The sequence below is a fragment of the Macaca mulatta genome, chromosome 10 (assembly GCF_049350105.2).
Source record: "Macaca mulatta isolate MMU2019108-1 chromosome 10, T2T-MMU8v2.0, whole genome shotgun sequence".
Classification (NCBI taxonomy): domain Eukaryota; kingdom Metazoa; phylum Chordata; class Mammalia; order Primates; family Cercopithecidae; genus Macaca; species Macaca mulatta.
Window position 1 is genome coordinate 100,315,815 of NC_133415.1, and position 17,701 is coordinate 100,333,515.

At 43.1% G+C, this 17,701-nt stretch overlaps 1 protein-coding gene across 16 annotated transcripts in view; it reads left to right on the forward strand.

The window, feature by feature from the left end:
• The first annotated feature begins 2,976 nt into the window (after nucleotides 1–2,976).
• NCOA3 (nuclear receptor coactivator 3) overlaps nucleotides 2,977–17,701 on the forward strand; it is a 159,269-nt gene continuing 144,544 nt past the window's right edge. For 13 of the 16 annotated variants that reach the window (XM_015148801.3, XM_077951949.1, XM_077951951.1 and 10 more), the window contains exon 1: nucleotides 2,977–3,105. The gene's annotated coding sequence lies outside the window, so the exon portion shown is untranslated. Of the gene's footprint in view, nucleotides 3,255–17,701 lie in introns of all 16 variants that reach the window. The other 3 variants (XM_077951960.1, XM_077951948.1, XM_077951955.1) reach the window with 1 other exon arrangement.

A 17,701-nucleotide genomic window follows, 5' to 3' on the forward strand; every position in this document is an offset into this window, starting at 1 on the left:
TTGTTTGTTTTTGAGATGGAGTTTCACTCTTGTTGCCCTGGCTGGAGTGCAGTGGTACGATCTCAGCTCACTACGACCTCTGCCTCCTAGGTTCAAGAGATTCTCCTGCTTCAGCCTCCCAAGTAGCTAGGACTACAGGTGTGCACCACCATGCCCAGCTAATTTTGTATTTTCAGTAGAGACGGGGTTTCACTATGTTGGTCAGGCTGGCCTCAAACCCCTGACCTCAAGTGATCCAGCTTCCTCGCCCTCCCAAAGTGCTGGAATTACAGGTGTGAACCACCGCACCTGGCCTAGGTTGGAAGTAACATGATGTAATACATGATTTTTCAAGGATCCCTCTGGCTACTGTATAGGGAGTGCCTTATAGAGGACCAATGGGAGAGAAGCAAGGAGAGTAGCTAGGAGACAGGTGCAGTTGCTGAGGCAAAAGGCCATACAGGTGTGAGCATTTCATCTTTGGGTTCTCAGCATCTAACACAGTATTTTGTTATTTTTATTTAACACACATATATATATATATGAGATGGAGTCTCACTCTGTCACTCAGGCTGGAGTGCAGTGGTGCAAGCATGGCTCACTGCAGCCTTGACCTCCCCTACTCAGGCAATCCTCCCACCTCAGCCTCCTGAGTAGTTGGGAATACAAGCAGGCGCCACCACACCAAGCTAATTTTAAAATTTTTTGTAGAGACTGGGTCTCTGCATATTGCCAAGGCCCGTCTTGAACTCCTGGGCTCAAGCAATCTCTCAGCCTTCCAAAGTGTTGGGATTACAGGCCTGAGCCACTGTGCCCTGGTGGAAAGGAGATTTTTTTTTTTTTTTGAGACAGAGTTCCACTCTTGTGGCCCAGGCTGGAGTGCAGTGGCATGATCTTGGCTCACTGCAACCTCTGCCTCCTGGGTTCAAGTGATTCTCCTGCCTCAGCCTCCCGAGTAGCTGTGATTACAGGCGCCTGCCACCATACCCGGCTCATTTTTTGTATTTTCAGTAGAGACGGGGTTTCCGCTATGTTGACCAGGCTGGTCTGGAACTCCTGACCTCAGGTGATCCGCCCGCCTCGGCCTCCCAAAGTGCTGGGATTACAGGTGTGAGCCGCCGTGCCAGGCCCGGAAATGAGATATTTTATTTTTAAATTTTTAAATTTTTACTTATTTTATTTTTATTTTTTATTTTTTTTGAGACAGTTTCGCTCTTGTTGCCCAGGCTTGAGTGCAATGGTGCCATCTCGGCTCGTCGCAACCTCTGCCTCCCGTGTTCAAGCGATTCTCTTGCCTCAGCCTCCCGAGTAGCTGGGATTACAGGCATGCGCTACCATGCTCAGCTAATTTTGTATTTTTGGTAGTGACCGGGTTTCTCCATGTTGGTCAGGCTGGTCTCGAACTCCCGACCTCAGGTGATCTGCCTGCCTTGGCCTCCCCAAGTGCTGGGATTACAGGCATGAGTCACTGCTCCTGGCGGAAATGAGATATTTTAAATAACATAAGTAAACAGAAATATATCGTGATTTTAATGGTAATTCATGCTCTGAAAAGGAAGAAAGGAATAGGAGTAGGGAAAGCTGGGATCAGAGTGGGCGGGAAGTTAAATAGAGCAATTAGGGAAAGCCTCACTGAAGAAGTGACATTTGGACAATGACCGTGGGGAGATTAGGGAATGCGTTATTTGAATTTTCTGGGAAAATAGTGTTCTAGGCAGAGGAAATAGCAAGTCCACGATCTTTAAGGCCAGAGTGTTCTAAGCACATTGGAGAGGCCCAAGAAGTCCACTGTAGCTAAATTACAGAAGTGAGTGGAAGAGAAGAAGGTGATGAGTTTAGAGAGAGAAGGGGAGGGCAAGAGACAGGCTGTACGGGGCTTTGCAGGTTACTGCAAGAATTTTGCAGGAGGGACATAAACTGACTTGATTCTTATCAGGATCCCTCTGGCTGCTGTGTTGAGTATAGTCTCTAAGGGGAAAGAGGGAAGCAGGGAGAACACTGAGGAGGCTGCTGCAGCGGTCCAGGTGGGAAATGGTGGTGCTGACCGTGGAGGGGGTAAGTGGTCAGATTATTTTATTTTATTCACACTCAACATATCTAATACTGATTCAATATTATCTAACACACGGTCTACATTGAAATTGCCCCCCAGATTCTTTTTACATAAAAAAATCATCCTGAATCCAATCAAGTCTCACCTATTGCGTTTGGTTTTCACCTCTTTCATGCTGTCATATTTTTAAGACTCCAGGCTTGATGTTTTGTAGAATGTCCCATATTCTGAATTCGTTTATTTTTTCATGGTTAGATTAAGGTTAGCTTTGTGTGTGTGTGTATGTGGCAAGAATACGACAGAGGTAGCAATATGCTTTCCTCACTGCATCATATTAGGAGACACATAACAACAGTCCTGACCCATTTACTGGTGGTGCTAAGTTCCATCACTTGGGTAAGGGGGTGCCTGCCAGATCTCTCCATTTTAAAGCATAAATACGCTGTTCTTTATTGTAAGTCATAAATACGCTGTGGGATGATACTTCGGGACTAAATATACCGTGAATATACTGCTGCCCAACAACATTTCATCCAGCGACTTCAGCAGCTAAGGAACAGCCTCGTGGCTTCCGACCTTGTGCCTCAGTTCGCTCATCTGAAAAATGAGGATGATCATGGTCCCTAAGGGATGCTTGTTTTGAGGATCCGTGCTTGGCATACCAGAAACGCTCCACAAATGTTAGGTATTACTGGACGAAGGCAAATATGAAAAAAATTAAGGGCAGGGCTAGGGCTGCATTCCGGTTCTCCGGATCCCGAGGCAGCTCCCAGTTTCTGCTGGACGAAAGCTGCCAAACGATCCGACGTGGCCACGCCCTCCGCCGCGGAAGCCAGGGTGGGGACGCTGGAACCCTGGGCCGGCCGCGCAAGGCCCCCTGGGACCGGTAGTGCTGGGCGTGGCCTCGGGACTACATATCCCAGTGGCCCCCGCGCGGCGACTTCAGCTGCCGCCTCAGCCCCTCCACAGCGACGGCAGCGGCGGCGGCTGAGTCGGTGGCGGCGGCGGCGGCTGCGGGCTGAGCGGCGAGTTTCCGATTTAAAGCTGAGCTGCGAGGAAAATGGCGGCGGGAGGTGAGTGGAGATAAAGGAGGAGGCGGCGGCAGGCGAGGGCGTGGAGTGCGAGGCGGAGGGAAGAGGGGCGAGTTCCCCAGGATGCCAGAGCCGGCGGCTTCAGATCTGCCGAGACACTGAGGGGCGCGCCGGCCGGGGGACGCACTGAGGTAGTTTCAGGGTGTCGGGGCCGCGCCGCTTCCCCTCAGCTCGGGGGGCGGCCCGCGGCGGTCGATGGGAGACGAGGCTGGGTGGCAGCCGGCTTGAGGATCCGAGGGGGTCCCCGCGCGGAGGGGTCACCCGAGGAGTTTGCGGGGGGACTGCAGGGGCCCACTTTCCCCTTCTGTCCGTAAAGTTTTTTCTTCCTCTTGCCTCCCCCAGCCCTTTTGAAAGCTCCCCGCGTCCTCCTCCTACTGCCCCGGCTCCTTAGCAGCTATTGGGAAGCACGGGAGGGAGAAGCCGCGGGGACCCCCCCCCCCAACCCCAGCCTCCCAGCCGGGTGAGATTTGGTTGCTGTGTTTCCTCCTGCACTTGGGCATTTAAAAAATATTTTAACACGAATTGTCCGCGGAATTTTCTTGTTGGGCTCGGGTAGGTTCTTAGTTTTCTCGGTAAAAAGGCGTTTTACTACCTCTGGTGTGAAGGCTGGGAAATGGCAAGTGGGAAGTTGGTTGATTAAATTTGGGGTTTGTCTGTCTTTATTACTACTTTTTTTTGCTCCCCGTCTCTTATTTTATGAACATCGACTCAGTTCGTCATGGTTTAAATAAACTGCTTGTCTTGTACCTGCCTTAACAAAACTAGCCATGGGTCGTTGGGAGACTTAGTGGCTTCCTAGGCAGTTTGAGGGCATCTAGGGTGGGAAAGTTAACCGAGAGAGCAGCCGTGAGAGAGCGAGCATCTACCTCACTAGCAGGAGTTTGGGATTCCCAAATGGAATGACAGGGAAGCTATGAGATTCTCTCGAAGTCGAAACTTTTTTTTTCCCCCCTCCCGAATGCGAAGACTTCCTTTTTGCAGTATTTGAGCAGGGCTTCAAAACCAACCTGTTTTTGTTATTAAGCCTGTACGGTAAAGAAACAGGAAGGAGAGTACCAGCTGTCTTGCTGCAGTGGTTATAAATGGAGTTGAATGAGACGTGTGAGAGTGGTAGTAGTATTGAGTAAGATTGCTGCATCTCTTTGATTTAAATGCCTGGCCTCGGATCTGCCTGACTGATCCCTGGCTGCAAAAAAGCTTCAGTATTTGTTGCAGCAGGTTGTTGAGAAGGTGATTGGAGGAATAAAAAGCTTAGGTCTTCAGCGAATGCTGCACAAACGAAAATGTTAATGGAAACCTGTAAGTTTGTGAATTGTTTGTTCTTGGAAATATTTTAAATGTATGCTCATTAAGAATACGGTTCTACCGCATGATATCCAATTGGAAAGGTACAAACACACTGAAAAGTGAAATCTGTTTCACGCCAAACCTCCCCTTCTCAGAGGCGAAGACTGTTACTGGCTTTTAGAATATCCTTGGTCTTTGGAATAATTATTTTAAGATTTTCATTTGAAACCACTTCTGTTGGATACCAAAAGCAGGGAAATAAAATGAACAGAAGAAACAGAAAATGTGGGAATACTGTTTTTGCTCTCTTAAAAAAAATGTTGACAGCTATTGGAAAAAGCTCTTCTGAACTTACTCTTTATGTCACCTTATCTATTAATACCGTTAAAGAAATAACAATCTGTGGGGCTTTAGGATAAAGAACTCTGCCAGGGTTCATTGTTTGTATGTAAAATGAAGCCTCTGCTTGTAACATGTAAAATGATATTGAACACTATAGCTCCTGTCACTAGAGGTTGCTTCAGGTTCTGCATTTAAATGAGCAGTAATCTAAATTGCCTGTGATCCTAAATTATAGGGGCATTTTATATATAGATAGAAATGACTTAATTGTCCAATCAGCATTTAAAATAAAAGAGGCATATACCAGCTTTTCCCACATAGAAGATGGGGATTGTGGACTAAGCAGGAGGCTGTAATATTTCTAGAGCAATTATAGGAGATGTTTCTACCGTATTTAACTACAAAGGCTTTGAAAATGTACAACGACTTGAGCATCAATAGCAGTATTTATATTTTTATATTTCAGAATCGTTGTTTTAACAGTTTGCCAACACTAACAATTTGTTAAGGAAATTCAGTGATATTAGAGCTAGGTTGTTAAAGATTATATTAAATAATTTCACTATATTTTGAAAATGATTATGCTGTGCATTTCCTTCTTTGTATACAAATTATTTCTAAAAAGTGCCACCCACCTCCTAAGCAAATAAATTCAAATTCAGTAAGGAGTGAAGTACTGTTGCACCTGGGACCCTTTTTCTAGGCGATATGCAAATAAAAAGTAGTTTAAAAATGGTTGCTTACTAATGTCTTCTTGATGGTCTTTTGAAATAAGGTTTCTTGCAGGGATATAAGAAATAAGGTTTCTTGCAGTTTCTTAAAGATAAAAGCTAAGTGTGGCTTTTCTTTCTTTCTTTCTCTCTTTCTTTTTTTTTTTTTTTTTAATGAATTAAGTTCTTCCTGCTGGGCGCAGTGGCTCAGGCCTGTAATTCCAGCAGTTTGGGAGGCCGAGGCAGGTGGATCACGAGGTCAGGAGTTTGAGACCAGCCTGGCCAATATGGTGAAACCCCGTTACTGCTAAAAATACAAAAATTAGCCGGGCGTGGTGGCAAGCACCTGTAGTCCCAGCTACTCAGGAGGCTGAGGCAGAAGAATGGCTTGAACTGGGAAGGCAGATGTTGCAGTGAGCCGAGATTGAGCCACTGCACTCCAGCCTGGGCGACAGAATGAGACTCTGTCGCAAGAAAAAAAAAAAATTCAGTCTTGTGCATTAACAGTATGATTCTGGAATAATTCCTTTTAACTTGGAGTACTGTAATTGAAAAGTCTTTTAAAAAATAATTTAAAAATAAATTTTTAGTTTGGACAATAGGGTAAGATTTAAAAAACTCTGCTATTATCCTATCCCAAATTGATGGTTAAAATAAATGGCTTTGGGGTTTGTTTTTGCAGGCAGGGATAGTTTTTTTTCTTTTTTGAGATGGAGTTTTGCTCTGTTGCCCAGCCTGGAGTGCAGTGGCATGATCTTGGCTCACTGCAACCTCTGGGTTCAAGCAGTTCTCCTGCCTCAGCCTTCTGAGTAGCTGGGATTACAGGCGTGCGCCCTCACGCCCCGCTATTTTTGTATTTTTAGTAGAGTCAAGGTTTACCATGTTGGCCAGGCTTGTCTCAAACTCCCACCCTCAGGTAATCCACCTGCCTTGGTCTCCCAAATTGCTGAGATTACAGGTGTAAGCCATCACGCCAGCCTGCATTTTTAAAAACTATTTAATTTCACACTTTGGCCAGAGGAGGTAGAGTACTTTTGAAAACTTTTAATTTGTTGCAAGTTTAGAATGCATATAGCGGCCAGTGACTTTTGGTCTACAACAGCAAATTTGTCACAATTTAATACAATTGTTACCCTGTAAAGCTATCTAGGACAAAAAAAAAAAAAAAAAAAAAAACAGGACTTGTTGATCATGATTGAAGAGATTACCTGTACCAGTTTGGTTTGCATCCTTGGTATAAATTTTTTTTTTTTTTTTAGCATTATTGAGCAGTTAAAGCTCTGAGAGCAGAAAATTAGTATTGGAAATATATGTTAACTTTTTCTTCTTTTTTTCTCATACTTCAAAAGATTGAAAAAAAGGGGACTATATGTTGGTTTGGATTCTCAGGAATAGCTTTGAAATTGAGTGCTGCAGTAAAGTGTAGGCATTTTCTCCTTTTTTTCTTTTCTTTTTTTTTTTTTTGAGACGGAGTCTCACTTTTGCCCAAGCTGGAGTGCAGTGGTGATCTTGACTTACTGCAACCTCTGCCTCCCAGGTTCAAGCGATTTTCGTGCCTCAGCCCCCACCCGAGTAGCTGGGATTACCGGCGCTTCCCACCATGCCCGGCTAATTTTTGTATTTTTAGTAGAGATGGGGTTTCACCATGTTGGCCAGGCTGGTCTTGAACTCCTGACCTCAGGTGATCCACCCGCTTTGGCCTCCCAAAGTGCTGCGATTACAGGCTTGGGCCACTGCTCCCGGCCCATTTTCTCCCATTTTATGAGTGCTTCTTGGGGTTGGGGAGGGGTTACAAAATAAACATGTCTGAGTTAAGGTGGAGGAGGGGCTTTGCGGTAATGAGGCATATGCCATGAGTTTGGTCATGTTTTTGCTAGGTAAATTCATTTTGTCCGTCGTTTTTCTGAGAGGGTTTCTGGGAGAAGATTATTTTGGGTTAAAGATGCAATTTATCCAGAGCCTAACTTTATTTTCAGCCCCTTAACAAATTATGGAATTGAATTTAATTGCCCTTCCCTTTCCTACCTTCTGGTGGAGAGTTTTTAAATGAACAGGAAAATGGCCAGAAGATACACAGCAGGAGTAGAATGGGAGACCTGCAGTGTGTAGAAGGCTGATTTATCCACAAACTGGATAATCTTCTTAGGCTGCATACTGCCAGTACCTATGTTAGCATTAACTCAGTTTGGTAGGTACTGCCAGCCTAGGTCAATTTACAGTGGGGGGCACAGTAATAGGGTTTATTTAACTAACTGTGTAGTAAACTTTGTGGCCTAAAGGCAAAGGAAAGGAGTCTGACCTGACTGGCAAACAGGTTTTACCCATTTAAAATAATATTCTAAGAGCAATTGTCTGGCTTTTTAAATATTTTTTTAGGAACATCTGTGTCTTTTAAAAATTTTCTCTTAATTTTTTTTATTGATATGTTCTAGGAAAGGGTGTGACTTTTTCATCTGTTACTCCTATGAAAAGGTATTCTGTTGAAATGTTTAATTTCCTTGGTTAGAGGCTATGAGTGAGGGTTATGCAGCTTTACTTTTTGGAAACCAGGGTGACTAGATTACTGAATTTAACTATTGATAGCCACATAATGATGAAAAGGGAATATTGGCCTGGGTATCACACAGTAATGGATAATCTGCTCCCTGGGGCTTTGCTTTTGGTGGCTATGGCAGCTGAGTTGGAGTGGTAGATGGATAGATGGGAAAGGACTGCAGAAGTCAGCATAATCCTCAATTAGGGATAAGCCTTATGGTTAATTGAATGTTGAGTATACAGGTTAAATCCCATTATAACGAACTCCAGGGGGACTGGCCAAATTATTTTGTTGTACTGGGATTAGACTTTATTAAATATTGTTTAAAACAGTCTTTTTGTTAGAGGTGTTAGAGATTTTCGAAAAATTTCAATTTATTGTAACAATTTGGCAAGTTGTTCATGAACCTTCCATTTTTTAATGCTTTTACCTTTAAAAAGGAAAGAACGCATGTTGAGCTGGGCAGTGGCAGAGCATGTATATCACCCCCTCCACACCATGTTTTTGAGTAGCTCTTGGTTTATGTCAACAACCTAATAAGTTTGTTAGTGAGCACTACCACCATCGAAGTGTGGTCAGAAGAATGGGAAATTCCCCAGGTTTGCAGGTGACTGGTGCTATTAATTTTTTCTGTCCCCAACAACATTTTTTTTTTTTTTTTTAAACCCTGATCCTCAGAGCACCCAACAACTTTTTTTTTGTTTTGTTTTTTTGAGATGGAGTTTCACTCTCGTTGCCCAGGTTGGAGTGCAATGGCATGATCTCGGCTCACCGTAACCTTTGCCTCCCAGACTCTAAGCGATTCTCCTGCCTCAGCCTCTGGAGTAGCTGGGATTACAGGCATGTGCCACCACACCAGCTAATTTTGTATTTTTAGTAGAGACGGGGTTTCTCCATGTTGGTCAGGCTGGTCTTGAACTCCCGACCTCAGGTGATCCACCCGCCTTGGCCTCCCAAAGTGCTGGAATTACAGGTGGGAGCCACTGTGCCTGGCCAACAACTTTAAAAAAAATAAAGTGGCATTACAGGTGGGAGCCACTGTGCCTGGCCAACAACTTTAAAAAAATAAAGTGGCTCACGCCTGTAATCCCAGCACTTTGGGAGGCCGAGGCGAGTGGATCACCTGAGGTCGAGAGTTCAAGACCAGCCTGACCAACGTGGAGAAACCCCGTCTCTACTAAAAATACAAAAATTAGCCAGGCATGGTGGCGCATGCCTGTAATCCCAGCTACTCGAGAGGCTGAGGCAGGAGAATCACTTGAACCCGGGAGGTGGAGGTTGTGGTGAGCTGAGATCGCGCCATTGCACTCCAGCCTGGGCAAAAAGAGCGAAATTCTGCCTCAAAACAAAACAAAACAAAAGAATGTACATTATTTTCGTTTGAAATTTAAGTCAGTAATAATTGACTTAGCTCTTTTCTCCTCAGCTATCAATGTAGTTTGAGATTTTTAGGTCTATAAATTGTATTTTTTTTTAAAAAGGATAGTAATGATGTAGTTTTTAACTTTGTGATACTATGCATATAAATATGAAACTTTTCAGAAACAAGCTTAATTTATATACATATAAGAAAAAGACTATTCTTATGCTTGGCCAGGAATATACTTCTTTCTGTCTTGTACTTTTACTAGATTGGTGTTTGCCAAGCTTCAGGTGTTTACATCCCACCTTCATATCTAAGGCTGGCATTTTTAGTTTGTTTAGAGAATTTCGATTGGGTGCAGCAAGACATTTTTGAAGTCATTCTTTTAAATAGATGTTCCATGAAAGAGGGAAAATCTGAAAGAAGGAATTTCAAAGCAACCCAAGCAGTGTTTTGAAAATTCTCAAGACTTAAGAATAATGACTGACTAGTAGGCAGGAAGCCTGCAGTTGTATTGTGGTATTGTTCCTCCATCTCATGCATTTGTGAACTTTAGTACAAAAGAGGAGAAAGCATGGGGAGGGGAAGAAAAGGTTTTAACAAAAAAGGGGGCACTTTTGGAGTAAATATTCTTTGCCCTTCTGTTTTAAATGAAATCTAAAGCCATATTATTTTTACGTTGAAAGAAAATGTGTATCATAATCTAAATGTCCTAACTGACATCTTTGTAAATGAAAGTTAATTGCTGTTGGTGGAAAGAGCAGCATGATCATATGTTCAGTTTCAAAACAGAACTTTGAATTAAAAAGAAATCTACATGTGAAACTCTTTTTTTTCCTTTTTGGTACCCGATCAATATATTTTGTTAGCTTGTTACTTTGAAAAAACTTACCTAGGGCAGCGTTGAGAGTAATTTGTAAGCATGTACTATAAGCTTTGGGCAAATCAATCTCTTTAGGCTAATTTTTAAAATTTTAAAACAAAGGGTGTTCTGTATGATCTTCCAAGATTCCTTATTTTATACAATTGTATAAACTTAAGGCATTATATAGATATGTACAATGGTCTTTTATTTAAATTTTATTGATTGAACGTAAATGAATTAAGCTCTTTATACCAGATAATGGTGTGAAGTTAGATGCAGCTTTCAGTGCTGACTCATAAAGAATTTAGAGGCTGGGTCCCATGGCTCACACCTGTAATCCCAGCACTTTGAGAGGAGGATCACTTGAGCCCAGGAATTTGAGACCAGCCTGGTCAACAAAGTAAGACCCTGTCCCTACAAAAAATAGGAAAAAAATTAGCCGAGCATGGTGATGTGCGCCTGTGGCCCCAGCCGCACGTGAAACTGAACTGGGAGGATGACTTGAGCCCAGGAGGTCGAGGATGAAATGAGCTGTGATTGTGCCATTGCACGCCAGCCTGAGTGACAGAATGAGACCCTGTCTCAAAAGGGACTTTAATCTCCTGACTTCATCATAGTATATGCTATAAGTGGGTAAAAGTGTGTGTGTGTGTGTGTGTGTGTGAGAGAGAGAGAGAGAGAGAGAGAGAGAGAGAGATTTTCAGCCCCCTCCTTCTGGTGTAAGAAAAGCAAATGTAATTTTCTTTACTCTCAGTGAAATTGCTGTCATTGAAATGGATTATTGAATTTAAGTCATCTTGTAGAGTAGCTATATCAGCTTGAGTTTGTTTCCAGATTGAAATTTGGCAATTTTTGGGCTGAGTGCAGTGGCTCATGCCTGTAATCCCAGCAATTTGGGAGGCTGAGACCAGAGACTTGCTTGAGCCCAGGAGTTCAAGACCAGCCTGGGCAACATAGCAAGACCCCCATCTCTATTTTAAAAATCTGGCAATTTTATTTGAAAATGTTATAAGATTTACTCAGTACTATTTATCAAATTGTCCCTTTAGTCTACTGCACACTCTGTGTTCCATCCCAGCTCATCTGTTTCCTTTTGCTTGCTTGGTGGTAATTGTGTTTTATGACAATGCGTTAATTTCAACTGAGGTAGTTGCCTTCACCGCAGTTGGAATAGTATTTGACTGCATCTAGGAAAATCTACCAGTGAGGAAACTCCACCAGTGAGAAAAATAACTCCACACATCTTACATCACTGGAGGGTCAGTGATATCTTTGTCATATAAGAAGACAGGACGGTTACCATATTAAGTTTAAAACTACTTTCATCAGGAGTCAGTAAAATGGAATCCGGAAAGCGACTTTAAAAGTACACAATAATGACCAGGTGCCGTAGTTCACGCCTGTAATCCCAGCACTTTGGGAGGCCGAGGTGAGTGGATCATGAAGTCAGGAGTTGGAGACCACCCTGGCCAAGATGGTGAAACCCCGTCTCTACTAAAAATATAAAAAAAAATTAGCTGGGCATGGTGGTGGGCACCTGTAACCCCAGCTACTTGGGAGGCTGAGGCAAGAGAATCGCTTGAACCCTGCAGATAGAGGTTGTAGTGAGCCAAGATTGCGCCACTGCACTCTAGCCTGGGTGACAGAGCAAGGCTCCAAAAAAAAAAAAAGAAAAAAGAGTACATGATCATATCTAGAATGGTAAAAGCCTTGAGTGTATGGGTTCTAAGATTTGGCAAAACTATAAGCATGAACTTGCGCAGTAACCTTCAATTTCCCTTTTCTTTTCCCCAAATCACAATATAGTAATCTACATGTGACTTTTTTTTTTTTTTGAGACGGAGTCTCACGCTGTTGCCCAGGCTGGAGTGCAGTGGCGCAATCTCGGCTCACTGCAAGCTCCGCCTCCCGGGTTCCCGCCATTCTCCTGCCTCAGCCTCCTGAGTAGCTGGGACTACAGGCGCCCGCCACCGCGCCCGGCTAATTTTTTGTATTTTTAGTAGAGACGGGGTTTCACTGTGGTCTCGATCTCCTGACCTTGTGATCCGCCCGCCTCGGCCTCCCAAAGTGCTGGGATTGTAGGCTTGAGCCACCGCACCCGGCCTACATGTGACTTTTAAAAATTAATTTTTGGAGAGGGTCTTGCTGTCATCCTAGGATGGCGTGTAGTGTCACCATCACAGTTCACTGCAACCTTGACCTCCTGGGCTCAAGCGGTCCTCCCAGCGCAGCCTCCCAGTAGCTGTGGCTATAGGCACATGCCACCATTCCTGGCTGATGTTTTTAAGTTTTGTGTAGACGAATGTTTTTGTTTCATGTAGAGGGTGTGTCTCTGGCTGGTCTTGAATTCTTGGGATCAAGCAATCCTTCTGCCTTGGCCTCCCAGAGTGCTGGGATTACAGACATGAGCCATCGTGCCCAGCATAGTGAGTTTTCTTAAACTGAGTTTTCATACCACTATTCTAAGTCTTGAGGCCTTAAACTTCAATCATCTTTAATTTGCTGCTGCTTGGTGGTTGTTACCTACTCATCAATGCACAGACATACTTAATCAGTGATTATTATGCTTTTACTATTTAAGGAACTGTGAGAGTTAACAAAGTTTGTGACCTCCAAGTGTGCACAATCAATCAGGTACTCACATCCCTTCAGTACAAGGCAATCAGTGATAAGTCGGTTTCGCCTATAGAGATTGTAGAGAAGTTCAGAGGAGGCAAGGGACTACTACTTATCCAGGCCATCAGGGTACAGCACGTTGAAGAATAAGATTTAAACATTTTTTTAAAATTTTTTTTGAGAGGGGGTCTCACTATGTTGCCCAGGCCAGAGTGCAGTGGCATGATCATGGTTCACTGCAGCCTTGACCACCAGGGCTAAAGCAATTTTCCTGCCTCTACCTCCCAAGTAGCTGGGACTACACGTGTACACCACCATGCCTAATTTTTTTTTTTTTTTTGAGACGGAGTCTCTCTCTGTCACCCAGGCTAGAGTGCAGTGGTACTAGATATGTATATCTTGAGATATATACATATAGATACATATTTATTTATCTATCTATTTATCTATCTATCTATATATTTTTTTGAGACAGGGTCTCGCTCTGTCACCCAGACTAGAATGCGGTGGTACTGTCTCAGCTCACTGCAGCCTCTGCCTCCCCGGTTCAAGTGAGTCTCCTTCCTCAGCCACCTGAGTAGCTGGGGTTATAGGCAGCACTACCACACCCAGCTAATTTTTTTATTTTTAGTAGAGACGGGGTTTCACCATGTTGGCCAAGCTGATCTGAACTCCTGGCATCATGATCTGCCCATCTCCAAAAATAAAATAAGTGGGAACTATGCTACACATGGACCTGTTGTGTGGAATAACAGACAAGAGACTTGGAAGGTTGAGGAGGGGATGATGAGAGATTACTTAATGGGTACAATGTATGTGATTTGGGTAAATGATGCCCTAAAAGTCCTGGCTTCACCACTAGGCAATCTATGCATGTAACAAAATTACACTTGTACCCCATAAATTTATACAAATTAAAAAAAAAATCAGGCTGGGTCCTGGGGCATATGCCCATAATATCAATACTTTGAGAGGCTGAGGCAGGAGGACTACTTAAAGCTGGAAGTTAAAGACTAGCCTTTGCAATGTAGTGAGACCCAATCCTATGAAAAAAAAAAAAGGAAATAATAAAATAAATAATTTTTACAAAAAACAAAATATAAACACACAAAAAGTTTTTCATCTAGAAAAAATAACTAATTTACATCTCAATAAGATAAAAACAATCAAACTTAAAAATAGGCAAAAGAGGTTGGACTTGGTGGCTCATGCCTATAATCCCAGTGCTTTGGGAGGCTGAGGTGGGCGGATTACGAGGTCAAGACATCGAGACCATCCTGGCCAACATGGTGAAACCCTGTCTCTACTAAAAATACAAAAATTAGCCGGGCGTGGTGGCAGGCGCCTGTAATCCCACCTACTCAGGAGGCTGAGGCAGGAGAATTGCTTGAACCCAGGAGGCGGAGGTTGCAGTGTGCTGAGATAGCGCTATAGTACTCGAGCCTGGCAACAGAGCGAGACTCTGTCTCACACACACACACAAAAAAGGCAAAAATATATACAGAGACTTCACAGAAAAAAAGTACACCAATGGCAAGTAAGTACGAAAAAAGATGCTCAACATCAGCCATCAGGGAAACTGAAAACCACAGCGAGATACCACTATCCACCCACTATGAGGGGTAACATTAAAAAGACTGACCATACCAGCTGTTGCTAAGAATGTGAACAACTAGAACTGTATCATACATGGATACGTGGCTAGTAGAAATGTGAAGTGGTACCATCACTTTGAGAAACAGTAGGCAGTTTCTTTAAATTTGTAAATATTGGCTGGGCACAGTGGCTCATGCTTGTAACCCCAGCACTTTGGAAGGCTGAGGCAGGGGGATCACTTGAGGTCAGGAGTTTGAGACCAGCCTGGCCGACATGGCAAAACCCCGTCTCTACTAAAAATACAAAAAATTAGCAGGTGTGGTGGTGCGTGCCTGTAATCCCAGCTTCTCGGGAGGCCGAGGCATGAGAATAGCTGAGACATGAGAAGAGCCCGGAAGGCAGAGGTTGCGGTGAGCCGAGATCCTGCCACTGCACTCCAGCCGGGGAAACAGAGCAAGACTCTTGTCTCAAAAAATTTTTAAAAAATAAAATAAATTTGTAAATATTATACACCTAGCATATAACCTAGCCATTCTACTTTTGGGTTCCACCCAAGAGAAATACGAGCTTAAGTCCACACACTACCCTGTACACAAATGTGCAGAGAAGCTGCTTACTTACCATCGAATACATATGAGTATATTTACTTCCAGTTTTGTTTGAAATAATATGAAACTAAATAAATCATGATATAACCATACAATGGAATGCAGTGTAATTATTAGAAATTTCTAAGCAACTATATGTTTTACGTCAATTTAAAGTTTGCCAGAAATGCTTAAACTTAAAAACTTTAAACTCTCTCTCTATATATGTATGCCTAGACTAGGGTAACAATGGTTGCAGCGCAGGGGAGGAGGCAGCTAAGAAAGCCACTGTATACCCTTTGATAACTTTTAAATTGATCTGATGTGTACCTGTAGTTTATTTCAAAAAATATTTTCTTAACAGACCATTTGCAACTCTCTTTAAGTTAATATTTTCTTAATATAGAAATAGAGGCAGAGATGGGTTTAGATCCATAACAGTTCTTCATAACCCAATTTCAAATTTTCTACATATCACAACAGTCTCATTCTCTGAAATTTATACTGAAAAAACAGTATAGATTTCAAAAATAAACTTGTAACAAATCTTTTTTTTTTTTTTTTTTTTTTTTGAGACAGAGTCTCTGTTGCTCAGGCTGCAGTTCAGTGGTACAATCGCGACTCACTGAAATCTCTGCCTCCCAGGTTCAAGCGATTCTCATGTCTTAGCCTCTGGAGTAGCTGGGATTACAGGCATGTGCCATCACGCCTACCTAATTTTTTTTTTTGTGTTGTTGGTAGAGATGGGGTTTCGCCATGTTGGCCTGGCTGGTCTCGAATTCCTGGCTTCAAGTCATCTGGCCCACCTCGGCCTCCCAAACTGCTGGGATCACAGGCGTGCTGTTTTTTTTTTTTTTTTTTTTTTTGAGACAGTCTCGCTCTGTCACCCAGGCTAAAGAGCAGTGGTGCAATTTCAGCTCACTGCAACCTCTACCTCCAGAGTAGCTGGAATTACAGGTGCGTGCCACTATGCCTGGCATATATATATATATATTTTTTTTTTGAGACGGAGTCTCGCTCTGTCGCCCCGGCTGGAGTGTAGTGGCGCGATCTCGGCTCACTGCAGGCTCCGCCTCCAGGGTTCACGCCATTCTCCTGCCTCAGCCTCCCAAGTAGCTGGGACTACAGGCGCCCGCCGCCACGCCCGGCTAATTTTTTGCATTTTTAGTAGAGACGGAGTTTCACCGGGTTAGCCAGGATGGTCTCGATTTCCTGACCTTGTGATCCACCCACCTCGGCCTCCCAAAGTGCTGGGATTACAGGCGTGAGCCACCGCGCCCGGCCATAATTTTTATATTTTAAGTAGAGACAGGGTTTTGCCATGTTGGCCAGGCTGGTCTTGAACTCGTGACTTTAGGTGATCCGCTTGCCTCAGCCTCCCAAAGTGCTGGGATTACAGGCATGAGCCACCACACCTGTCCTCTTGTAGTTTAAATAGTGTTTTGTATAAGATTTCATTTGTGTTAAAAAAAAAAATTCTACAGCAAAAGAGGTTTGGAAAACTGGGACTATGAATGATATAATGTATATTAAGCATTTAATATGCTTAATATACCCAGGGACAGACACACAAATAGCAACTTTTAATAGCTATATATAATATATACATATTATATATAAACATATATACATATTTTATATATAAACATATACATATTATATATAAATATATATACATATTTTATATATATAAATATATATACATATTTTTTATATATATATATATTTTGAGGCCAAGTCTCACTCTGTTGCCCAAGCTGGAGTGCAGTGGCATGATTTTGGCTCACCACAACCTCCACCTCCTGGGTTCAAACAATTATCCTGCCTTGGTCTCCCCAGTAGCTGGGACTACAGGCTTGCGCCACCATGCCTGGTTAATTTTTGTATTTTTAGTAGAGATGAGGTTTCACTGTGTTGGTCTCGAACTCCTGATGTCATGATCCACCCCCCTCAGCCTCCCAAAGTGCTGGAATTACAGGCGTGAGCCACCGCACCCAAGTTTTTATTTATTTATTTATTTTTAAGACAGGTCACTGGGTCACTCTTACCCAGGCTGGAGTACAGTGGCATGATCTCAGCTCACTGCAGTCTGCCTCCTGGGTTTAAGTGATTCTCATGCCTCAGTGTCTTGAGTAGCTCGGACTAGAGGCATGCACCACCACTCCCAGCTAATTTTTTATTTTTTAGTAGAGATGGGATTTCGCTATGTTGGCTGGTCTTGAACTCCTGGCCTCAAGTGGTCCGCCCACCTCAGCTTCCCAGTGTGTTAGGATTACAGGCGTGAGCCATTGCTCTCAGCCTTAATACCAATATTATCATCAATCAATAAATGGTAGCTTTTCTGTGGTACATCCAGACAATGGAATGCTATTCAGTACTAAAAAGAAATGTGCTATCAACTCATGAAGAGATGTGAAGAAAACTTAAATATACGGTACTAAGTGAAAGAAGCCAATTTGGAAAGGCCACATACTGTATGATTCTAACTGTGACATCTTAGAAAAGGCAAAATTTTGGAAACGCTAGAAAGATCAGTGGTTGCCAGGAGTTTAGTGGGGAGGAAAGAATGAGTAGGCAGAGCACGGTACTCTCAGGGTAATGAAACTACTGTGTATGATAGATACTATAATGGTAGATATATGTTATTATAAATTGTTCCAAACTCATAAAATGCGC